The sequence below is a fragment of the Protopterus annectens genome, chromosome 6.part0 (genome assembly GCF_019279795.1).
Source record: "Protopterus annectens isolate FY-2018-M chromosome 6.part0, PAN1.0, whole genome shotgun sequence".
Classification (NCBI taxonomy): Eukaryota; Metazoa; Chordata; order Ceratodontiformes; family Protopteridae; genus Protopterus; species Protopterus annectens.
In genome coordinates this window covers 72,559,832-72,586,338 of record NC_056737.1, presented here as the reverse complement: position 1 = coordinate 72,586,338, position 26,507 = coordinate 72,559,832, and positions in this window count along the sequence as shown.

Sequence of the window (26,507 nt, the reverse complement as noted above, 5' to 3'; positions counted from 1 at the left end):
TATTTAAACTTTTCATTGTGGCAGATCTGTGTAGAGATATTTAAGTTTTATGAGTACTTGCATATTTATTTGGTGACACTGTGTGGGTCACTCCTAATAACCTTGCTTCTGGTCAAGCTACCATTTGTATTAATATTAATATTACACAGTAAGATTGGACATCCTTTGCTAAGGGCCTTAAAGTAGCTGATAAGGAGTGACTGGTAGCAGTGAAATGTACTTTATAGTCTAGGCAGAAGGGGCATAGCTAGTAAACCTGCACCAGCCTTTCCCATGTGTGTGTGTGTGTGTGTGTGTGTGTGTGTGTGTGTGTGTGTGTCTGTGTGTGTGTGTGTGTGTGTGTGTGTTTGTCTGTTTGTCTGTGTAAATCAAACCTCAAAGAGTGTGTATGTCAGCTACTTGGGCAGGGATATGAAGCACTGTTTGGACAGAGAGGATGCTGGAGGTCTTGGCTTGGTCACTCAGCTGAGATCTCAATGCTATAGCTGTGCCAGTGGGGAATTTTATTGGGTATATGGAGAATGAGTGACAAACCAGTCCTGGACTGACTTTGGTCTCTGTGTGCTCTTAAGGGAAATTGCACTTGATGCAGAGAGCTGCATCTGGAAGTACTGTGTGGATACCTGTTACTCTTCCAGTGAACATCCCCCACAGGAGCCAGTGGTGAGGATTGAGGCTCCTTGATTACTGGTGCAGTGGTGGGTTGTCACATTTGGCTGGCAGTGGTGGGATCACCACATCACATACTAGGATTCAGTGGTGTGGATATTGAACTCCTGTAGCCTGTAAACAGTGGTCACTAAAGAAGGCATTTGTACTCTCAAGCAGTCACATGGTAGACATTGAGAGTTTCTAAATTGACTGATACTGATTTCTTAAATTATGATACAGTTAAAAAGAGTGCTTTATTTTAACACCGGAAGGTTATAGAAAAAAGTTTTGTGAGCATAGATGCAAGGCAGATGAGTGTGTGTAATTATATTGCTGAGTTAAGCACTTATTTTCATAGGTTGGTGAGTGGGTGTCAGACCACCACTTTTGAAAAGCTGGCAGACCTTTTGGTGAGGGAACAAGCCTTTAGCACTTTGCCTGAGGACATGAGAATCTGGTTGGCAGATAGAGAATGCAACACAGTAGATGAGTTGGGGAAAAAAGAGACCTATACCTAGCAAGCAGGGCATCACTGCACATGGGTATAAGGGAACCCATGGTGAGCAGACTAAACTGCCCCAACAGAATTCACCAGTAACTGGGGAAGCCACTAGTTAAGGTATACAGCCAGTGTCAAATGTTAAATGTTTTAAATGTAACCAGTGGGGCCATGTAGCATATAGATGTCCACAGAGGCAAGGTGCGGAACAAAGGTTAGGAGAGCCAGTAAGTGGAAATGACAGAATACCAGTGGTAAGTTTTCTGGAGACAAGGGTACCAAACTAACATAAGAGATGATATCCTGTTTTAGAAGATGGAAAACAGGCCACTGCTAAGAGAGACACAGACTCTGACCTAACCATTGTGAAGCCTGCAATGGTTAAAGAGGAGCACTACTTGCTTGGGAAGTCTACTCCAGTCCGAGCTTTAGGAGGGAAGCCATTCCCAGTACCTTTGGCTAGGGTTCACCTTGACTGGGTCGGTGGAATATGAAGCAAGTAGGTGTGTTTGAGAATATCCCTGCAGATGTCCTGATAGGGAATGATTCTGATAATGCAGTACCTTGTGTGCATGCAGTTACTTGCACTCAGGCTTGGAAACAGGCATGTGGGTCTGGTAGCCTGGGGGGGACCCAGACAGAACAAACACTTTAAGCCAAGACTGGTGAGGTGGCTACTTCAGGGAGGAAGTGACCCTGTAGCAGTGAGAGTGAAGGTGAGCCATGGCTGCTGGTGGGTACTGATGTTTCCTCGGACAGAGTGACTGCAAGGGCAGAGGTGAGTAGTAGTACCCAGGTTGACAGTAAGGCACCGCTGTCAGAGAATACCAGACTTCCGGTGGAAGGGGAGCTGGGAAGGGTTACAAAGAGACAGTTGACACAGGCTGAGTGCTCAGACACTACATTACAAGGCTTGAGGGAGGTAGCCAGGGAGGTGCCTGATTCTCAAGGAAAGGGGAATCTGTATACTGGGGGAAAGGGTAACTGTATAAAGAGTGGACCCCTGAAGGATGGCTAGAGGGTGAGAAAATACAGCAGTTTGTAATGCCCAAACCTTACCATCTGGCATGTCTAGCCATAGCCCATGACATTCCCTTTGTAGGTCATATGGGCATAAAACTTACAAAGAGACGTATTATGCAGAACTTTTTTGGCCTGGGATTTCCAGGGATGTAACAGGGTACTGCAGGACCTTTGAGCAGTGCCAAAAAGTAGGCAAGGCAGGAGACAAGGTCATAGCTCCTTTGATGCCTTTGCCTGTGATTGAGGAGCTATTTCAGAGGGTAGCTATGGATATTGTGGGGCCTCTGAGTACCCCAAGTTCCACAGGGAAGAAGTATTTCTTAGTGGTAGTATATTATGCTGTGAGATGCACTGAGGCAGATTACTCTTGTCTTCCATTGAGGCAGAAAAGGTGGTAAATGCTTTGTTAGAGATTTTCAGCAGGGTAGGTTTCCCAAAAGAAATACTGACTGAAAGAGGTGCAAATTTCATGTCAGACCTGCTTGCTTGTCTGTGGAAGCACTGTGGGGTGAAGCACCTAAAGACCACCCCCTACTCTACCCAGACTAATGGTCTTTGCCTGTGATTGAGAAGCTATTTCAGAGGGTAGCTATGGATATTGTGGGGCCTCTGTGTACCCCAAGTTCCACAGGGAGGAAGTATATCCTAGTGGTAGTATATTATGCTATGAGATACCCTGAGGCGGTGACTCTTGTCTTCCATTGAGGCAGAAAAGGTGGCAAATGCTTTGTTAGAGATTTTCAACAGGGTAGGTTTCCCAAAAGAAATACTGACTGAGAGAGGTGCAGATTTCATGTCAGACCTGCTTGCTTGTCTGTGGAAGCACTGTGGGGTGAAGCACCTAAAGACCACCCCCTACTCTACCCAGACTGATAGTCTTGTGTGAGAGGTTAAACTCTACACTAAATACCATGGTACAGGCATTTGAAGACCAGTTTATGAGGGAGTGGGACAAGTATTTGCCCCAGCTGTATGCTTACAGAGAGATGCCTCAGGAATACACACATTTATCACCTTCTGAGTTACTGTATGGGGATAGGGTGAGGGGAGCTCTAGATTTGATTGTGAAGAGTGGGAGGGTGAGTGTGAATCCCACAAGGAGTCTGTTGTAGCATATGTCCTAAACCTCAGGACAAGGATCAGAGAACTCATGGGCTTGGCCCAGGAGAACCTGGCAGAAGCCCAACAGTAGAAAAGGGTCTGGTATGACAGGAATGCCCGAGCTAGAGAGTATGCTGTAGGGCAGCAGGTAATGGTTCTCATTCCTGTCAGACACAACAAGCTGCAGGCAGCTTGGGAGGGTCCCTTCAAAGTGGTAAGGAAGGTCAGTGATGTTAACTACATGGTAGAACTGCTAGGCAGGAGGCAGGAGCACAAACTGTACCATGTTAACATGATGAAACTTTACCATGATAGGGAGGACCTGGTGCTAAGTATTTGCAATAGAAGGCAGAAGGAGTCTGAGGGGGATCTATGGCTACAGGGAGCCAGCCAGCAAAATCCCAAGTTACTACTGTGGAGTGTAGGGTTGCAGGCATAAATTATGACAGTGCAGCACTGTACTGGGGTCAGCAATGCCAAGATAGCTGGAATCTCAAGTCAGGGAATGGGTAATGTATTCCCAGATAGGTTCATTCCTCTCAACCAATGTTCCTCAAGGGTGACTTGAAAAATTAGCTTGAGTCTTCGAAGGGGGGAAGAAGTGTAACGAAAGGAGATACTGCCAGCATAGCCAGCTGGAATTTTGTAAATAATTATATGTCATTGGTGAATATCAAAATGATTTATACAAGATGCATGTGTTACAAATATATTAGAACTGTATGTCATGTGTATATCAAACTGCCTGTACAGATGTGTGCATTAAAAAGGTATTTGTGAAAGTGCTGTGTTTAAAATGTAGCCACAGTGTGCCCTACTGGAAAAGAATAGAAAAACCTGCACTATTATAACTGTTTAAATGTATATACTTAACAGAGAAAACTGGAAGGTTAACTTCAGACCAGCAAACCTTAGAAAAATATCTGAAATTAAATTACTTTATAGGCTACATAATAAAGAGGCTATCTTCTCAAGTTTTCAATGCAGCTAGAGACACAAAGTCTATACTAAGAAGCTTTCTGTATTGTCCTTGGAATGAACTAATTGCTACTTTTGAAGTAGGAAGGAACAGAAGCAGGCAGGGAAATGGGGGATTATGCTTTAACTGTAGAAGGCCTTTTATATGGTTAGGTGGGGTTTCCTATGGAAGACATTGCAAGAAAGGAACATAAGGGAAAAGTTCATACATTGGATAGAGGCCATATACCAAGACCTGGAATCTGCTATACTCATACATGGAGGAGTCTGTGATGTGATAGAAAGGGAACTAAATGAGGGTGCTCACTATCCCCAGATCTGTTCATGCTTGTAATTGAGGAGGTGGCAGTGGATTTCAGACAACTTAGCAATGCTTAAAGAAAAGGAGGGAATACAATCTCAGTTTGTGTTATACACAGATGATTGCATGTTAATGTCAGAGGATGTGGCTGCAGCAATGAAAAGTATAAGAAAGACATTTGAGAAGTTTAAGAAAGTGGCATGACTCAAGTGCAACAACAGAAAGACAGTGGAAGTAAGATTAGAAAAAGGAAGAGGAAAGAAGGAATAGGTGAGAAAAAAAGAGGTGGAGTTCCCCAAATATCTAGGGCTGTCTGTTAGGAACACTGTGAGAGAGAGAATAGGAAAACAAATCTGGAAGTAAAATGTAAGTGGTGACTCTCCAGAGGGAAGAAGACTTGTACATTGTTTGGGAGAAATAATGCAGTGAAGATAATGATACTAGTGATGATCCTGTACCCTTGTTCGCAAATACAAACAGACCTTAGGGACAAAAGGCTACAGTAAATGCAAAAAGGATAGAGGACTGTACCAATAAAGGTAAGGCAAAAAGACTGAGAAAGGTAAAAATGAAAATGAGTAGCAAAAAGGGGCTGCAGGCTCCCTCCCACATATCCCAGAATATGCACTGACATGTAACATCAGTCATAGGATAGAAATAGAGAAGGAGGAAAAGCAAAAGAGGGTGAGAAATGGAAATGCGGAGAAATGCACTGAAGAACTTGAATGAAAAGAATTAGGATGCATGAAGTGGGATGAAAGGAAAAAACTATGGGGAACAGAAGGGTGGTTGGCAAAGACAGAAACAAAATTGAAAAAGTCTGGAGAAATGGAATAACCCAAGAGTAAGATCTGGTTTGCACAGGATGGGAGGGAAAGATTTAAAACAATACAGGATTTAGTACAGAACACTATAGCCCAATGGTGGGACCAGAGCATTCAAGTGCTCTGGATTATGCGGAATGCTCTGCATTTAATGAAAAGCGAAGCCACTGTTCCGCTGTTCCGCATTGAACAGCTGTGGCTCCACTACAACGCTTCTGATTGGTTTGTGTACCCCAGTTACTGCCAATCGGCATTGTGGTATACAAACCAATGCATAGCTCTGCTGCCCTTCCATGTTGGCTATGCTCCACAGTTTTTGATTGGCTCATAGACCGCATTTACAGCCAATCACAAACTCGGTCTACGAGCCAATGAAGTAGAGAGTCTGAGGAGGACGGGAGCCAATGAGAGCTCCCAAATACAGGCCAATCATGTTCCTTGAAGCCTTTTCACGCCAAAATAATGGCTTACAAAAGGCTTCCAGGAATCAGGGATTTTACTTTTTAGGTTCAACTGGGATTGGAAAGAACACCTGGCTGGACGAAGGAAGGAAGGAGCGGCTGTAGATCGAAGACATCGGGGGAGAAGACGGGACGTGGAGTTGGAAGATAGCGTGCCTGCCAGGAGAGGCGACTCAGCGAGAGGAGTCAGTTTGCTGTATCAGAACAGAAAGCTGAGGTTTTATCTTTCTGCTGCTCGACAACCGGGAGGATCAACTTTGTGCCGTGGTGGATTATTTGTGCTGGAGTCATTGGACTGGATTGAGCTAAAGTGGTACCGTGTATATAGGCGGAGCAGAGGTTAAGTGTTTTAGGCTTTTAGCTGCAAATATTTCCCTTTGGAAGAGCTATGCTAGCACAGATCCTGTTATTTTAGTAATTTTTTAAGTGTGTAAGCAATATTTAGTGTCAGTATTTTTGTGCTGCTTGTCCCTAGTATGTCACTGAAGTGTGATAGACAATAATGTTGTATGCAAACACATCCTGTTATTCAACAACTTTCTAAGTTTAAAAGTACAATATTTAAAGTGTCTGTTTCTGCTGCTTGTCCCAGTATGTCTGAAAATTGCTTTTTTTTTTTTTTCTGGGAGAAACATGCCAAGACGGGTCCTGTTCTAGCCTCTTTCTAGGTTTATAAGAGCAATATTTAAAGTGTTTGTATGTTTTTGCTGCTTGTCCCCGAGTACGTCTCTGAAAGTAATTGCCCTTTCTTTCTTTTTTTTTTTTTTTGGGAGAAACTATATGCCAAGACAGGTCCTGTTCTAGCAACTTTCTAGGTTTATAAGAGCAATATTTTATGATGTTCTATGTTTCTGCTGCTTTTCCCCTAGTACGTCTCTGAACGTAATTGCCTTTTTTTTTTGGAGAAACTGTATGCCAAAACAGGTCCTGTTCTAGCCTCTTTCTAGGTTTATAAGAGCAATATTTGAAGTGTTTGTATCTTTCTGCTGCTTGTCCCCTAGTACGTCTCTGAAAGTAATTGCCTTTTTTTTGGAGAAACTGTATGCCAAGACAGGTTCTGTTCTAGCAACTTTCTAGGTTTATAAGAGCAATATTTAAAGTGTCTGTATGTTTCTGCTGCTTGTCCCCTGGTACGTCTCTGAAAGTAATTGCCTTTTTGTTTTGGAGAAACTGTATGCCAAGCCAGGTCCTGTTCTAGCAAATTTCTAAGTTTACGAGAGCAATATTTAAAGTCTCTGTGCTGCTTGTCCCTCTATTATGTAGGGCTTTGTCCAGTTTTCTTGCACTAAGAGGTTGAGAGGTATGTCAGGATGGATGTTAGAAGTGAGTTATGGTAATGAGATGCTTTAAAGTATCCAGTTTTGTTTTCGGTAGAACTTTGTATAACTTGATCTTGCATTCTCTGGTCTTAACTTCTATGGCATGATGTCTTAAATGGTACATTCTTGTAAAAGCACAGAGGGCCCTGGTTTTAAGTACCTTTTTTAGGCATCTATGCCAGGCCCACACCTGGCTGTAGGACAGGGTAGAAAACATCTAAAGTGGTGAATGTAAAATGCAAGTAGTATTGTCATGATGTGTGTTGCAAGTGCCTTTGTTACGCTGGATGTGTTTATCCTTGGCATGGACTTTGAGATATAATCAAGGGTGCTTTGAGTACTGAATGTCATGAAAGTCACTCTTCCCTTCTGCAACACTGGTTAGGTGGGCAAGTGAGCACCAGAGGATTGAAAGTGTCGTCGAAGCAAGGAAGTGAAGCATGCAGGCCTTTATAGTAAACAAAAGGAGCAGAGATGAGCAAGAGAAGAGGGTGCAAAGTCAGGAAACGTCCAGGGATATGGGTAGGTTATGGGCCTCTTGTCTTGTATCTTTGCTATTGAGGACATTTTCTAATTTTCCTTTCTGCACTATAGCCCTATTTGTTTCATTGTTTAACAACACTGTATTACAAACCTGCTAGGTACAGACTACCCAGATTACAGTGAGGACAGGAATGTAGATACAGATCGCACCCCAAAGAAGAGAAGATACACAATTTTTCAGCCAAGTTGGGCAAGTGCCTTTGACTGACTTTCTCTGAGTAGGCGTGGAGTGAAATTTGCCTTCTGCAAGACTTATAACACGGATTTCACAATCCATCACGGGGGCCGACATGATCTGCAACGACATGCCAACAGTGAGAAACACAGGCAGAATTGCAAGCATGCAGCTGGAAGATCTATGGTGAATTTCTTTGGACCTCAGAGTTTAGCAAGTACAAAGGTGGTTGAGGCAGAGGTTGGTTTTGTGTCTCTCCTTGCTAAACACAACTTATCATTTGCAGCAGGAGAACACATCCTGAAATTTATGAAGAAGTGTGTTGATGATCAAGATGTTCTCCGTAAAATGACATGTGGAGCAACGAAGGCAGTATCTATTACACGGGATGTTCTGGGGCCTCATTACCAGAATGATGCTGCAGCAGCCTGTCAGAAATCACCATTCTGTGTGTATATGGACCAAAGCACAGACATGGGAGATGACAAACTGTTAGTCATCCTTGTTGGTTACCTTGATGAAAAGGCAAGCAAAAATGTGATAAGGTTCCTTCATATGCCAGAATGTGTCAGGAACTGGACAAGCAACGTTTGATTCTTTAATGTCAACTCTGACAAAATTTAACATTCCAGTTTCCAACATTGTGGGCTTTTCTTCAGACAATGCTGCCTCAGTGATTGGAAAACACAATTCTGTGCTGTCTCATTTAAAGGAGGTGAAGCCCACAATTATAAACATGGGGTGTTTCTGCCACTTGGCAGATCTCTGCAGTAAGGCTGCTGTAAAAGCACTACATTCACCAGTTGAAGAACTTATATCAGATGTGTACTGCCATTTCGGTTATAGTGCACAAAGACAACAAAAACTGCAGGAATTTGCTTTGTTCACAGATACTGACCACCTCAAGTTCATTAGACATGCACCTACTAGATGGCTCAGTCTTGGTAAGGTTATTAACAGAACCCTGGACATGTGGCCAGCTCTAAATTCGTATTTTCTGTCTGCAGAGCCAAGGTCTGCTAAGATTGACTTAATTTCTAAAAACCTGCAGAGTCATGAAGTGCATTTGATTTTTATGTTTCTTAACTCATTCCCTCCAGTACAAGTCTTTTGAGTGTGTACCTTTAACCCCTAGTGGGTGTGGCCTTAATAAATACTCATTGACAGAGGTCAAATATCTGTACAATTGTGTTTGCCATCATGTATGCTTCAAGATAAAATATTATGATACCTGTATGCACTGGAACCCTTATTGGAGTTCAACATACAGCTTCAGTGCAGAGAAAGTCAGCTACTGACACTGCATGCCACTGTGCATAAACTCCTGCAGCAGTACGCTGGCAGACTCCTCAGACCTGCAGCTGCTGTCAGACTAATTAAACACAGTGATGTGTCAGTGTTGACTGACAGTAGCTGTGTTCTACCAAATGGTGAACTGCGTATTGGCTATGAAGTCAAGCAGTACATGAACAGCCATGAGGAGGATATTGCCGTCACAGTCATTGAATTTAACTTTTATAAAAAAGTTGCAGCTTTTTATGCTGCAGTGCTTCCGAAAATGTTGAAAAAGTTTCCCATGCAGGATCACTTACTGAAAGATGCTGCATTACTTATTAATCCAGCCAAAAAATTGGACATTTCTTCAGGGCTGGTCAGAGATGTTGGCTTCCGTCTGGGTGTATGTGAAAATGATGTTGAGGCTAAACAACTAATCGATGAGTTCACCCAATATCAGATCGAGGACACGAGGAATCTGACAGGCCCAGTAGACGGGCCCCACTCATGTGTGTCACAGTACTGGGCACACCTTCTGAGGGACCTTTGCACTGAAAGGAAACTTCCACTCTTTAAGCAGCTGATGATGAGCCTACTTTGCTTGCCACAGTCTAATGCACAAGCGGAAAGAGCATTTAGTATGGTGTGGAAAGTGAAAACTGAACTGCGTCAGTCTCTGAGTGTAAAAACACTGAACTCTTTGTTGGCAGTTAGAATGAATGAAGAAATGGACTGCTGTGATGTTATGCTGTCAAAACATGTTTTAGAGGCTGCCAAGAAAGCCACAGGAGCAGCATACATCTACATCTGACGTATGACAGGATGCTGTTTAACTTGATCTAAACTTTGTGTGAATTGCAATATGCCTGTTTAGAAAATGTAGTGAATGTGATTTTTATTTTTGTAAAGTGCTGTTTCATTTACTTACGGTGTGGTTATGGTATTGCAGATTATCAAATAAAGGTTTTTGGATCTGAGAAGTGTGTGTTATTGAATTTTACAGTTCTACCATGCTCCATGGCAATGGCACGTTTCATGCAGTGCGAAAATAGGGTGTTCCACATTTTGACCATTTGTCACACATTGTTAGGATCTGTGTTCCACATTGGCCTATTAAGACATCGAGACCTATGGGTGGGATCAGAGTTACTACAAAAGTACAGAACACCAGAAGCCCAACGCTGGATCAGAATTAGTACAGAAGTATAGAATACGAGAAGCCCAGTGGTGGACTGGAGTTAGTACAGAAGTATAGAATACAAGAAACACAATGATGTACTGGAGTTAGTACAGAATACCAGGAGCCCAATGGTGGACCAGAGTTAGTACAGAAGTTCAGAATACCATGAGCCCAATGGTGGACTGGAGTTAGTACAGAATACCAGGAGCCCAATGGTGGATTGGTGTTATTACAGAAGTTCAGAATACCTGGAGCCCAATGGTGGACCAGAGTTAGTACAGAAGTTCAGAATACCAGGACCCCTGTGGTGGACCAGAGTTAGTACAGAAGTACAGAATACCAGGGGCCCAATGGTGCACCGGTGTTAGTACAAAATAACAGGAGCGCAATGGTGGACTGGCATTAGTACAGAAGTATAGAGTACCAGAAGCCCAATGGTGGACCAGAGTTAGAACAGAAGTACAGTGTACCGGAAGCACAATGGTGGACGAGGGTTAATACAGAATACCAACAGCCCAATGGTGCACCAGCATTATTACAGAATTCCAGGAGCACAGTGGTGGACCGGCGTTAGTACAGAATATCAGGAACCCAGTGGTGGACTGGCATTAGTAAAGAAGCCCGGAATACCAGAAGCCCAGTAGTGAACTGGCGTTAGTACAGTGTACCAGAAGCCCAATGGTGGACTGGCATTAGAACAGAAGTACAGAATATCAGGAGCCCAATGGTGGGCCAGAGTTAGGACAGAATACCAGGAGAGCAATGGTGGACCAGCAGTAGTACAGAATACCAGAAGCCCAGTGGTGTACAGGAGTTAGTACAGAATATGAGAAGACCAATGGTGAACCAGTGTTAGTACAGAATTACGGAATACCAGGAGCCCAATGGTGGACCGGCATTAGTACAGAAGTACAGAATACCAAAAGCCCAATGGTGGACTGGAGTTAGTAGAGAAGTACAGAATGTCAGAAGCCCAATGGTGGACCAGAGTTAATACAGAATAAAAGGAGACAAATTGTGGACAGGCATTAATACAGAAGTATGGAATACCAGGAGCTCAGTGGTGGACTGGAGTTAGTACATAAGTATAGAATACCAGGAGCCCAGTGGTGGACTGGAGTTAGTACAGAATACCAGATGCCCAATGGTGGACCAGAGTTAGTACAGAAGTACGGAGTACCAGAAGCCCAGTGGTGGACTGGAGTTAGCACAGAATACCAGATGCCCAATGGTGGACCAGAGTTAGTACAGAATACCAGAAGCCCAATAGTGGACTGGAGTTAATACAGAAGTACAGAATACCAGAAACCCTTTTTGTTGTGTGATAGAGATGAATATCTGTTACTGTTACCCTCAGTTTGCAGTGAAATCTTTTGTCTAGAGGCCTATCTGTTTTCTCTGTGGGAGAGAGTGAACAGGGCTGGTTTAATCTAGCTAGGGGCATTCCTGCAAAACTATTATTGTTGATTGGATAGGTTTCTGTTCCTCTACCTTTAATAGCCAGTTTTTTAAATCAGATATACCTGTTTGTTGAAGCTGTTCTAAGCTGCAGGGAGACTGACCTACTGCCTACTGTGATAATGGGAAAAGATAAGTGTTTATTCTCAATTATCTTCTGCACTTTTGATTTAATATCTCTGTAATCTGTATAACTGTTTTTTCCCATCCCCCTGCCCAGTTCTTTTGGCGGTCGTAAGCTTTGGTGGCTTTGAGCTGCTTGCCTCTGGTATAAAGTTGATACTGGACACTCCCCCCCAGTCACATTACATCAGCTCATTCTACTGTTTATAGTGAGAACTTAGCAAAGGCCCACCCCTTTAGCTTCTGAATATTGAATTATCTCTCTTCACTTTCTTGTTGTTGTTATTTGTCTTTTTGGCTTTTCCCGGTTAGGGGTCGCCACAGCGGAACTCCGGTCTGCTAATGATTGGCAGTAGATTTTTATGGTGTCGAGCTGCCAGCCCGACGCCCAACCTTCAGCGAAGGCATGCCCATTCACGCATGTCTTTCGAACGCCACTCGACCGTGGGGAGGACATGCAGACTCCACACAGAAGGCACTCCAGCCGCTTTCTACTAAAAAAAAAAAAAAAAAAATGTTTTCTGCCTTTCCTGAAACTAGTGTAGTCCAGATACAGATTTGCTGTATCCAGGACTGTTTATAAGCTTCTGAGTGGTGCCAAAAAGTCTACTCTTCAATTTTTCCCTTAGATCTGCTAGTTCTCTCCTCTCTTGCACTTTTACTAGCTTATTAGTCTAGCAATTTACCAAACTTCCTGTAGCAATTATTGTAGCACACAAAAGTGCTACCAGCACTAAACATAGTACAAGGAAACATCTCCAGTACTTATTATTAATGCCCACCCCTCCAGGCATGTCTAAAGGTCAGTTCCCTGTGCTTTCTACTATTAACCTGGTGAGCTTGGGCATCCTGAGGTAATGTCGCAACTGCCTTATGTACACCAACAACCCTCTCCTCTTACCTACCAACACTCAGACTTGCGAGAGATGCACTTATATATCTAAATTGGAAGCCACACTCTCCAGCTAAGGCTGGAATAGCTGGTCAAGAGGAAAAGGTCAACACTTGCACCACATCACATGCAAATCATAGCCCTCCAGAACACACACCAGCACTGCCTTCACATAAAAACACAAACCACACACCCACCTTCGCGGAGGTTCTCACTAAAAATCTACCCAAACAGCAGAGACCTCCAAGGCAGAAACGCACTCGACCACCACAACACAACACTAATCACGAGACACATAACTCTCCTAAACAGTGTGACACTGAACCAAAGCCCCTAAGGCAAAACAGCATGCCCAACACACTAGTCATAGGTGACTCGATAGTGAGGCACACTGATGTTTCACTCACTAGGTTGAATAACGAGAAAGTAACAGTCAGCTGCCTGTCAGGTGCCAGGATCTGCCACATAACTCATGCACTCATGAGTTCCTCAACAACAGCTACAGATATGACTCTGTCATTGTACATGTGGGTGTGGATGACCTGAGATGTACCTCCCTGGACTACAAGAAAACAGACATGGAGGAGCTCTCGGATTATGTAGACCCTAGCCCTGAGCAGCCTCCTACCAACACCCAGAATGATACCACAGTACAAGCAGAAAATGACTGATTTCAACAATTAACTAAGTTCCTGGTGTCATTCTAAGGGGAGCCAGTATCTGTCTGCCTGGGATGACATGATTGATATACCTCGATGCTTTGCCAGAGATGGCCTGCATCTGTCACACCTGGGCTTCCAGATACTAGCCAAGGCTCTTGGCACCCCTGTAGTGCCTTTTTTAGGTGGTGTTCCAAAGACCAAATCACCACCGTAACAGCTACAAACAAATGCAACCTGAGGGTCATGCTGCTCAATGATAGAAGTCTAAATCTCAAAACGCACTCATTCAAATCACTCCTTAAAATGGACAAATTTGACATTTGCGCTGTAACAGAGACCTGGTTCAAGGCAGCAGAAAGCAGCCCTGCAATACCAGGCTATAACTTATTCCACACCTTTTGGCCCCAGAACTTGGACCAATGCTCCAAAGGCGGTGGTGTTTCCATATTCATAAAGGATGTGCACACCTCCAGACTGGTAGCCTAACATAACACATCAGAGATACTTTAGGTATTGGGTAAGACAGCGATTCAGGTCGTAGCCTGCTATAGGTCCCCAACCATGACCCAAGACTCACACTCCATGTTCCTAAGCACCCTGGAGAATATTAGGGTCCAACCTAACACTCTCATACTGGGCGACTTCAACTACCCCTCCATTAACTGGGAAAACTACTCATGTTCCAATACACTTGCCCAACATTTCCTGGAATTTGTTAATTCCAATGCCCTGGACCAGCTTGTTCTTACCCCCACTAGAGGTAGCAGCATCCTTGACCTGGTCATTACTAACATGGGCGACCATTCTTCTATACCAATAGTCAACTCCTCCCTGCTTAGATCCGACCACAAAATAATCACCTTGGAAATCCACATGCCCCCCACCCCCGGCAAAGGTAATCACCATGAAAAACTTCTCCAAAGCTAACATTTGGCTCCTAAAAACAGAGATGGCTAACTTCACGGCACACACAGCTGCATGACTGCCAAATCATACACTAATGCCCTGTATGAACACATACAAATGCATGGATCTCACCATACCCAATAGAAGCAAGATGCTCTCCTCGAAAAAAAGGAAGCCAATCTGGTGGTACCCTGCCATAAACAAACTCTACAACAGAATGAGGAAACTGATGTGAAATAAGGTGACGTCCCAAGACTGGAAAAACTCCCTTATCAGCCTCAACAAAATTGAGATCCCTCATCAAATTCTCTAAAGCTAGCTATGAAAACAGAATTGCAGCAGATAGTAAAGACAACCACAAGGCCTTCTATAGTCATGTAAAGAATCTTCATGGCAATACCCAGATTTGCTCAGAGCTGTAGCACAACGGCACCTCCTATACCGAGCCAACAGATATTGCCAATATACTGGCCGACAGATTTAGTGCCAACTTTACCCCCCACGAAAGGACCAATCACAATACCAGTAAATTGCCAGGCACCCAGTATTACTGCTGCACAGGTTAAAACAGCACTGTCCAAGGCCAAGAATACAGCTTCTATGGGACCTGACAATATCCCTGGCTGTGTTCTACATGAACTACAGAGTGAACTGGCACCTCACTTGTGTGCCCTGTTCAATCACAGCCTCACCTCAGGCTTTGTCCCTACCAAATGGTGCACTGCTACAGTCATCCCTCTCCACAAAGGAGGAGCGACTACAGACCCTGGGAACTATCGCCCCATTAGCCTGACAAGTCTGATATGCAAAGCTATGGAACGCATCATCATGGACCTAATAAACAAGGATATAGGGAATCTCTAAACTCTGGATCCCACACAGTTTGGTTTTGTGAAGGATAGATCATGCATGCTCAACCTGGTTGACTTCTTTGAGTCAGTCACCAGAGCTGTGGATGAAGGCAAGGTAGTTCATACAGCCTATCTTGATCTGGCCAAGGTCTTTGATACCATTCCCCACTCAGGAATCATAGAAAAACTCACTAAGCCAGGCATCAACCCCTATATCACTAGGTGGGTTGCAAACTGGCTCACAGATAGAACCCACAGTGTGAAAGTAGCTGATTCCAAGTCAGACTGCTGACCAGTCACGAGTGGAGTCTCACAGGGTTCGGTCTTGAGCCCTCTGCTGTTTGGTATCTACTTCTCTGAAGTCCAGGCCAACACGAATGGACTCTGGCTGACAAAGTTCACAGATGATTGCAAGTTGGGAGCCATAATTAACTCCCCAAGTGATGTTGACATCCTAAAGAAAGGCCTCACTGAGACCAACGACTGGTGTCAGAACCATGGCCTTAAGCTGAATGCCAAAAAATGTGTCGTCATCCCCTTTGGGAAAAAAACGTCTCCCATGAATTACCACATGGATGGTAGTCCATTGAACACAGAAGGCTTCATAAGAAATCTGGGAACACAGGTTGACAGCAACCTCTCTGTTGACCACAACATTGCCACTGTGGTCAGAAAGTCCTTCTATGTGGCACATCTCATTACTAAGGGTTTTGCATCCAGGAAGAAAGAGGTCATTGTCTCCCTCTACTCTTACCTCATTAGGCCAATCATCGAGTACAATGCCTCATTTGGTATGTACCTCACTAGACACCTGCAACAACTGGAGAGGCCGTAAAAGTACCTCACAAAGAGGATCCTAGGCCTTAAACACTTGTCCTATATGGACAGACTCAAAAAACTCCAACTATTCGCTCTCTCATATCACCTACTTAGAAGCGATCTTTGCTTGACTTACAAAGTCATGTCTGACCCAGCTCTGTTAAAAATGCTACATCTAAAGAAATCCCAATCCCTCCACACTACGCGCTGCAGAGACCTCAACCCCATTACCACAATGAACAGAACAAGCTGGAGGGACAGGTTCATAACCCAGAGACTGCCCATGCTATGGAATAGACTTCCCATACATGTCAAGTGGAGCACCTCACTGGCCCTCTTCAAGAGAAATCTTGATGAGTGGATGGGAAATAGAAAATTCACCCCGGGGATCACTCCAGTGGCTCTACTCGACAGTGGCACTGGGAAATAAGGTCGAGTGGCATGATGCCAGGGTAATCCTATGGGCTAGGCTTATAAAGATCCAGGGCCATTGGCCTAGTGCACACCTATGAGCCTATGAGTGGTGGACCGAAGCTAGTACAGAATACCAGAAGACCAGTGGTGGGTTGGCTTTATTACAGAAGTATAGAATAATAGGAGCCCAATGATGGGCTGGCTTTGGTACAAAAGTACAGAATAATAGGAGCCCAATGGCAGGTCTGTATTAGTGCAGAAGTAGAGACTAGCAGGAAGCCCAGTGGTAGACTGGAGCTAGTATAGAATACCAGGAGCCCAGTGGTGGACCAGAACTAGTACAGAGTACCAGAAGCCCAAAGGTGGACCTACTTGATAATCAGGGAGACCTGGAAAAAATACCAGAGAAGGCAAAAGGAGAAAGCAACAGGCCAGACGGGAGGGTAAAAGGAGAGAGGATGGCACCATGGGGGAAACTGAAGAGGTTAGGGAGACAAAGGACCAAACTGATCTATGAAGCATTAAGGGAAAAAAGGTCAAAGAGCAGAGAATGAAAAGAATTTGGGGAATGGAGGAAGGATAGAAGGGAGTTGCAGGATACCTGCAGAAGACAATTCAGGCAGTGAGGGACATGTTGAAAGTTCACTGTGTGGGAGATGAAATTTGAGAATGCTGGCTAGATGGTATGTAATCCCCATGAGACTGGTACAGGAAAGCCGAAAGGAGAAGAGTAGATGCTGAAGATGTCAGGAGGAAGCGGCAGGAATACTGTACATGGTCTCGAAACAGGCAGAAAAGATTTGGGGCGACATATTTCAAAAGAAAGCAGAACATGCTTGGCAATTATGTATATGATGTATAAAGAAAACAGACAGCAGGTGGAAAGAAAGTTAAATGAACATTATCAGACTGCTGTGTACCAAAGTTAAAACCATCATTATCAGTCAAAACTGGAAGAGGACAAAACAATGTGCAAGCATGAATTACACAAGAAGTCCATGGACATGGAGAGAAGAAGGTAGAAGTAGACTAAAATGAGGAAAGGAGAGGAAGGCAAAAACGAAAAAGAATAGAAAAAGGTATTAGAGCATTGAAAGAGAATCATACCAGCATAAAGGAGATGGCAACCCCAAGGGGAAACCAACAGGGAAGAATATGGTTGGAAATGAAATATCCAACCACTGATGCAACACGGTGTACCATAGGTTCATAGGTTCATACTAGGCTATCTGCCCTAGGGCATTTATAAGCCTAGCCAGAGTGTGTTTGGCTTTCGCCACCCATTTTAAATTAATTTTGCTATGCCCTTTTTTGAGGTTAGTATACTGTGCCTCTGTCTAACAGTGACACAGAAGTGATACCCGGGGTAAACCTACGATCTCCCATCCACTCATCAAGATTCCTCTGAAGAGAGTCAATGAGGGACTCTGCCTAACCTGGACTGGGATTTTATTCCAGAGTGAAGGGAGCCTCTGGGTTATGAATCTGTCCCTCCAGCATGTCCTATTTATTTCAGTGTTGAGGTTCAAGTCTCTCGAGCATGTAGCTCGATGGGATTTGGATTTTCTGAGGTGCAGCATGTCCATTAATTCCGGGTTGGACATGGCTTTATACGTCAGGCACAGATCGCCTCTGAGCAGGCGGTATGCCACTGAGTAGAGCTGGAGTTTCTTTAACCGGGCAGCATATGGCATCTGTTTGAGCCCTATGATCCTCTTGGTGAGGTACTTTTGGGGTCTTTCCAGTTGCTGCAGGTGTCTGGTAAGGTACATCCCAAAAGGGGCATTGTACTCAATTATGGGCCTGATGAGGGATGAGTAAAGAGGCACGATGACCTCCCCTGATCTTGATGTGAATCCCTTCATGATTAGGTGGGCTATATAAAATGTTTTTCTAACCACTTTGGCCACGTGGTTGTCAAATGAGAGATTGCTATCAACTTGGGTCCCCAGGTCCCTAATTACTTATTCTGTAGTTAATGGATTACCACCTATGTGGTAATTTGTGGGCACTTTGTTTTTGCCAAAGGGGATGACTATACATTTTTTGGCGTTTAGCTTGAGGCCATGGCTCTGGCACCAGTTGTCTGTTTCTATGTCTGTTTCCATGCATGAGGACTGCAAATAAATGTAATTTATTGTATGCAGTTGATATAGTAAGTGTACAAAAAAGTAGCATTGGTGGGCATCTTATATTTGAAAGTTGAATTAGGATGGATTTTCTGTGTGTGTGTGTGTGTGTGTGTGTGTGTGTGTGTGTGTGTGTGTGTGTGTGTGTGTCATTCTCATTGTTGACCTCATGTGCAAAAATCTGAAAAAGGGGGACTGAATATCATATATATCAGCAGGTATGTATATATATATATATATATATATATATATATATATATATATATATATATATATATATATTGAATACAAGACTGGGTAGCAGGGTGTGGTTATTTGATTAGGTCCAGTGGGTTCTGTGATTATCTGGTAGATGTGGATATTGGATAGAAAACTTAAGATTATTATGTTTGCTTCAATGAATTGTGGGGTAAGAGGGAGTCTGAGAGGAGGCAACTTTATGCAGAGACCAGCATGATGGCCACCAACAATGCACACATGGTTTCTGATGGACATGCTGCACCTTGACCCCTATAGGTTGCCCAACTATGTTGGACCTTGTCAGCCCTCTTGAGCCCTTCTGGGGATGAAACCAGCAACTGAGGCTAAAGACAGACATCTCACTTCCTTGCATAGACTGGTGTGATGGGCATCTCAAGTAGGGATTGTCTGATGGATACCCAACACCACCTATCTTCCCATAAATCCTGCAGACTTGCCTAATCATGTCAGATGATATGTGTCCTTATGCCCAACAGGGTGATTCAGATTGACCTTATGGAACTTCTGTCAGCTGCAGGTAGGCAGATCCTTTCTGCAAATCCTAGATTTTACTAATCCAGCATCTTCTGAAGGATGTCATTTTTAGGAGGCCTGAGGATTGCATTCTTAGGTCTCATCGACCTACTGAGTGCCCCTGGAGGCAAGTGAGCGACTGAGGTTTCATCCAACCCTTTACTGAATAAGAGGTTACCCCTTTGTGTTGGATCATGCATGCTCCTGATTCCATCAACATTAATTGAACTTTCCTTGACTTTAGGTGGGCAGATCCCATTCCCACCTGTTTTTCTGCAGGGAGGACTTAGTCAGCAGTGTGAGATTGGGAGTTGGAGGGGGGGGGATTTGCACCAAGGCCCCCTCCTACCTTGACATAGTGTCTTTCAAGCTCACAAGAAATGGCTGCCACAGTATCTTCTAGACCTCCTTGGGAGGCTGGAGGAGACATTTCCCAGGAGGTTCTGAGGGTCACCTCTGCCTTAGAGCGGTATGAGTCTGCAGTCCTATATTATGATCCATTCCTCTGGAGGCTGCCCATCCAGTCCAGATCATGTGTGCCCATGTACACTTCTACCTATACCCATCCTTACAGAACTCTTCCCTCCCACATGTTGCTTACAGGCTTGAAACTTTTATGGCATATGAGCCCAGAATTCTGCAATCTCACATCTCCCTCACAATGTCTCCCTGCCAGTCTTTGCCTTGATGAGTGGATCTGATAAACATGCGGGGTTCAATGACCCCCCCCCCCCGGCTTAAGCCTTAGGGTCTGGGCTGAAGCAGTTCACAGGGTGGCACCCCAGTATCACTGTGGAAGACTAGCCTGGTTGTTGGTTTCAAGACAGTCTGTCACCTCTTTCTTCTACTGTGTAGAGTCTAGAAGGCCCAATTGTTTAACCTGGCTCCTGAAGATTGCACTGTGCTGGCTCCCAGCCCCAGATCTCAGATAGTCTGACACTTTTTCTCCTTGACTGTAGAGGCCCGGAGGCCCAAATTTCTAAAGCAGCCTACTGAGGTGGCCCACTGAAGGCTTGCATGGACTTGCAGTCCCAGACTCAGCCTAAGTTTTAAGATGGTCTGACACCCATTCTTGAGCATAGGGTCTGAAAATCCTATGATCAGGATCCCACTCCCCCCTCATTTTATGGACATTGATCTGCTTGCCCATACCCAGAAGCATGCAGTGCGTCCTGGCTAACCTATCATTCATGTACAACTAAAGCCTGGGTCTGCAATCTTTGGTCCCATTCTGGCACCAATTTACCTTCATCAGGATCAATTTCCTGGCAGTGTGACCAGAGGTACTCAGGATGGCTGGGTCAGCTGAGACCCCAGGCATCAGGACTCAGGTTAGTGGTTGCTGAGGCACCACTGGGACAACTCTTAAGCCTGGGTCCATTTGTTACCATCTAATCTCCAGCAGGTTATTTTTTGATAAAATCACCTTTATTGAATTATCAATTGTGGCATAGGCAAATTTACATTTATATGAAAGTAATCAAACTGTAGCTATCTGAACTGAAGCTGAGATACCAGTGGTTCGATAGGATGCACAGGACCATGTGCTACACAGGAGACTGCACCATTGGGAAGACTGGGGTCAGCTCCTCAGTCACTGGCACCATCCTCCCCTTCCTGGATTCTTACTTTGCTGTTGTGCAAAGTATCACCAGAAATGTATGCAACAGGCAACATTAAGAGAGGAAGAGTGGGCAGGCAGTGCAAGGAAAAATCCCCCCTCCCTATGATTGTGCACACTGCTTTCACCACCTACAGCAAAAGCTTGGCTTGAGAGCTGACTTTGAAGAGGTCTCATCATTTTTGCTGCTTTGCTATTCACAAAACCCTGACCCAGAATCGGGTCATCTATAAATGACTTACAACCTGGTTTCTTATGAATGGAGAATGGAGAACATCGATATCTGTGCAGTAAATGAGACCTGGTTCAAGGCTCCAGAGAGCACCCCTGCAATACCAGGCTACAACTCTTACCACACTTTTCTGGCACCAAACCAAGACCAAAACACTAAAGCTGGATGAGTGTCTATATTCATCAAGAATATTCACACCTTCAGGCTAGTTGCCCAACACAATGCATCTGAAATTCTCCAGGTGCAACTAACACTAGGTAAAACAGCAATCCAAATTGTAGCTTGCTACAGATCCCCCACCATGCCCCAAGATTCTCACTACACCTTTCTAAACATACTGGAAAATATTAAGATACAACCAAACACCCTAATACTGGGTGATTTCAACTACTCTGCCATTAACTGAGAAAACTACTCGGGTACCAACACCTTTTCCCAACGGTTCTTAGAATTCATAAATTCCAACACCCTGGATCAACTAATCCATTGTCCCACAAGGGGCTCCAATATCCTAGACCTGGTCATTGCCAACATGGGAGATAGATGCTCCACACCAGTGGTCACCCCCTCATTGGTCAGGTCTGACCATAAGCAAATCACCCTTGACATCCACATCTCACCCCCACCCCCCCAGTAAAGAAACCTCCGTAAAAACTTCTCCAAAGCCAACTTCATGCTACTCAAGTCAGAAGTGACAAACTTCATAACACCCATGCAGATGGGATCAGAAAATTTGACTGCTGAATCCTACACTAAGGCACTGTACGAGTACATCCACTTGTGCATGAATCGTGCCATCCCAAATAGAACCAAGATGCTGTCCTCCAAAAAAAGGAAGCCAACCTGGTGGTCCCCTGCCATAAACAAACTATACAACAGGTGGAAGAAACTGTTGCAGAAAAGAGGAAAATCCCATGATGCAAAAAACTCCCTTACCAGCCTCAGTAGGAAGCTGAGATCCCTCATAAAATCCTCAAAAGCTAGTTACGAAAATAAAATTGCCAAAGATTCCAAAGACAACCACAAGGCATTCTATAGTTATGTCAAGAATTTAAATGGCAATGCTCAGATCTGCTCTGAGCTACAACAGAATGGCATTAAATATACTGATCCCAAGGATATTGCCAATATCCTGTCAGATCGATTTAGTGCCAACTTCATCCCCTAAAGAGTCCATATCAATACCAAAAGATTGCCAAATTCCGGTAATCATGGCCACACAGGTAGAAGCCGCATTCTCCAAAGCTAAGAATACAGCATCCATGGGACCAGATGACATCCCAGGCTGTGAACTATAAAATGTCATGTTTAATCATAGCCTCACCTCAGGCTTCGTGCCCACTGAGTGGCGCACAGCTACAGTTATCCCACTCCACAATGGGGGATTCACCTTGGATCCCGGGAACTACCGTCCCATCAGTCTGACGAGCCTGATCTGCAAGGCCATGGGATGCATTATCATGGAACCTATAAACAAAGACATTGGTAACCTTCAAACACTGGTCCTACCCAGTTTGGGTTCGTGAAGGGCCGATCTTGTTTTCTGAACCTGATTGACTTCTTCAAATCAGTCTCCAGAGCTGTGGACGAGGGTAAGGTGGTCCACACAGCCTATCTGGACCTTGCAAGGCCTTTGACACCATCCCCCACTCTGGAATCATAGATAAACGTATTAAGATGGGCATAAATCCCTACATCACTCAATGGGTTGCCAACTGGCTTACTGACAGAACCCAGACTGTGAAAGTAGCCGACTCCAAATCCAGCTCCAGACAAGTGACAAGTGGAGTACCTCAGGGTTCAGTCCTGGGACTGCTCTTGTTTGGCATCTACTTCTCTGAAGTACAGGCCAACACTAAGGGACTCTGGCTAACAAAGTTCGCAGATGACTGCAAACTGGGAACCATTGTTGAATCCCCAAATGATGTGGATAGTCTACAAAAGGGCCTTACAGAAACAGATGCTTGGTGCCAGAGCCATGGGTTCAAGCTTAATGCCAAGAAATATATAGTTATCCCCTTTGGGAAAAAAACATGTACCCATGAATTACCACATAGGTGGCAGTACACTAAACACCAAAAGTGTGATGAGAGACTTAGGGACACAGGTGGACAGTGGTCTCACCTTCGATAACCACATCGCCACAACAGTCAGGAAATCCTTTTATGTGACACACCTCATCATTAAGGGCTTTTCATCCAGGAAAAAGGAGGTCATTGTCCCACTGTGCTCATACCTCATTTGACCCATTATAGGGTATAATGCCCCATTTGGTATGTACCTCACCAGACATCTGCAACAGCTGGAAAGGTCGCAGAAATACCTCACTAAAAGAATCACAGGCCTAAAGCAGATGCCATATGCTGACCATCTAAAAAAACTCCAGCTATAGTCTGTGGCATATCGTCTACTCAGAGGCAATCTCTGCTTAACATACAAGGCCAGCTCAAACCCTGAGCGGTTGAACATGCTCCACTTAAAGTAATCCCAATCCCTCAGAGCCACATGCTCCAGGGATCTAAACCTTGTCATCACAATGAACAAAACATGCTGGAAGGATAGGTTCCTGACCCAGAGACTCCCCATACTATGGAACAGACTGCCCATGCATGTCAAGCAGAGCGCCTCCTTGGCCCTCTTTAAAAGCAACCTTGATGATTGGATGGGAGATAGGAAATTCACCCCGGGGACCATGCCAGTCACCCTGCTAGATAGGAGTCTGGGGAAGTAAATATTGTGGGCAGAAATATCCAGGAAATTGTTATGGCTAGGCTTGTATAGGCCCTAGGGCTGATAGCCTAGTACCAACCTATGAACCTATACTACTGGAGAATTCTAGCCATTTCCATCTGACCCAGTGATGAGTTGTGCTCCTGACCTACCTTGTGGATGGTTATTCCTGGCCAACAGGCAATCCATAGTGCTGTGGTATCATTATTCTTGGACAAGATTCTGACTTGGAGATATTTAGTCATAATCCCACAAGACAGTAGCTTACCACCACTGGTTCCTTAGACAAGAATGTACACCAAATGTCTGAATCTACAGTTCCTCTAGTACTGAGCAGGATAATACTACAGCAAGACATCATCGGTAGGATAAAACTAACCTATCTCAGGACATTCTAAATCCTACTTACATTCCCTGTTAGTGTGTGAACAGTCTTATCATTGTGAAGCAGAATTCACCAAGCATTGGAAGAGCCGATAATGATTGATCAAAATGTAACATCATTATCACCATTTGGCTACCACAAGTCAGCTACGAACTGTCTTTTGGCTTTTCCCAGTTAGGGGTTGCCACAGCGGAACTCCGGTCCGCTAATGATTGGCGGTGAATTTTTACGGTGTCGAGTTGCCAGCCCGGCACCCAACCTTCAAAGAAGGCACACACACATACACACACACACACACACACACACACACACACACATACGCATGCACCTACCTGCATGTCTTTAAATTCACTCGACCGCTGGGAGGACCACTGGGAGGACATGCAGACTCCGCACAGATGGCACTCCAGGCGAGAATCGAACCGGAGAACCTCTTGCTGTGAGGCGACAATGCTAACCGCTGCTCCACCACGACATCAGTCAGCTAGCTCTGTGATAACTTTTCTGACACTTCCTTCTTGAGACCTAAAAGGCCAGAAGGATTATGAGGCTCTGCTTTCATGGTCTATATTAGGTCGATCAAGCAAAAATTTAACCTCAACTAATTCAGCACAAATGCTCGAAACAAAACTTTCTTTTGCAGGGGGAAGCCCCTCATGCCCTCCCCACTTCTCTGCCAAATGTATATACCAAATACAACATTGCATTGTCAACATGGCAAGTTCCCTCACCCCTACTGTACTGCAATCTTATACACAAAAAAAGTCAGTATGTAGCGATCAGCTCATTTTTGATCTCACAATCCATGTTTTCCCCATTTGAAGAAATAAACTTTTGACCACAGGACTGACACCCCTGTATTCATACTAAAAATCAAGATCAAGTGAGATTTTTCCCTTGTGCTGCACTGGAGGTTTCTGTCATCCCTGAGCTCACCTTAGGACACCTATGATACTCTGACTCCACACCTAAATCTGCACAAGGAGCCTGTCATGTCCAGGCACTTGGTAGCAAAAGTAAGAGTAGTGGTATTTTTCCAGAAGCCAAGGCCTGCCACTTACTGCGTACCTCTCATGTGTTTCCACAATGCCAGACTACAGTTAAGTCCAACAGGTGCTTCTTTCCCTGCTTCTTTCTTTCAAGCCTGTTCCCTTGGCTGCAGTTTTTGTAGGTGGTTGGTGGGGAAAGAGTATATCTTATTCATCCATTCATGATGCCACTATATAGACGAGGCACTTGGCTACCTTAAAGACAGTCACAGTTACTCTTGCCATTTACCTGCACTTCACTGAATTTCTTCACATTGACAGTCACAGCACTGGACAGAAATCACACCTTGTCAACACTTGTCTCTGACATTTTCAATGCTTTCTTTTAATTACTGTCAGATTTCATTGGTTCACACCAGTTCTGAGTCAGCTTCTAGCTGACAGGTAATATAGGATGTTGGTCAGGGCTATTCCCTGACACAGTCAGGGTGATCCAAAAGGAGGACCCAGCACTAATCCCAGGTCATTGCTGCCATCCCGAGAGCTCCTAGGGTGCAGTGTAGGGTAACCGCATCCAGCTACAGCACTTACCCAGCCCTGCTTCATACCCAAGCATGACTGACTCAGTTTGTAGAGTCCATCTTTATCCTGAGATTATTGACCTGGCTGGTTGACTTTCTTACTTATATGGTCCTAATATTCCAGAAGCTTGACACTTCGGAGACTCACTGGGGATATCGGTAAGGCCCCAGATTTTAAAGGGACAGCAAGAGCTCACTTGATGCCTCTAGAACAACAATGCTTTCTAAGGAATGGGCCTCCCCTGTCTCATAGGGTCCCCAGGCAACTTCTGCATCATCCTTTGCATAACTACACTAGATGCCAGGAGGTGCTCATCTCTGCCACTTTAGACTTACCATGCGTGGTATATTTGATGAATTAGTGAATCAATACAACTAATGGATGATGACATGTACCATAATAGAAGAACTTGCCATTAATTCCAAAGAACACCTTTTTTGTAAATGCCAGGTGTAGGTTGACATAAGTGATATCACATACCTGCCAATATAATCTCCCCTTTCAATTAGACACTCTTATTGTAATCTGGACATGTTATCAGTGTTTACAATATGATGCTGAATCTGTGGCTCTGAGCATGGCAGTGGACCTCACCATTACTTTAACTTTG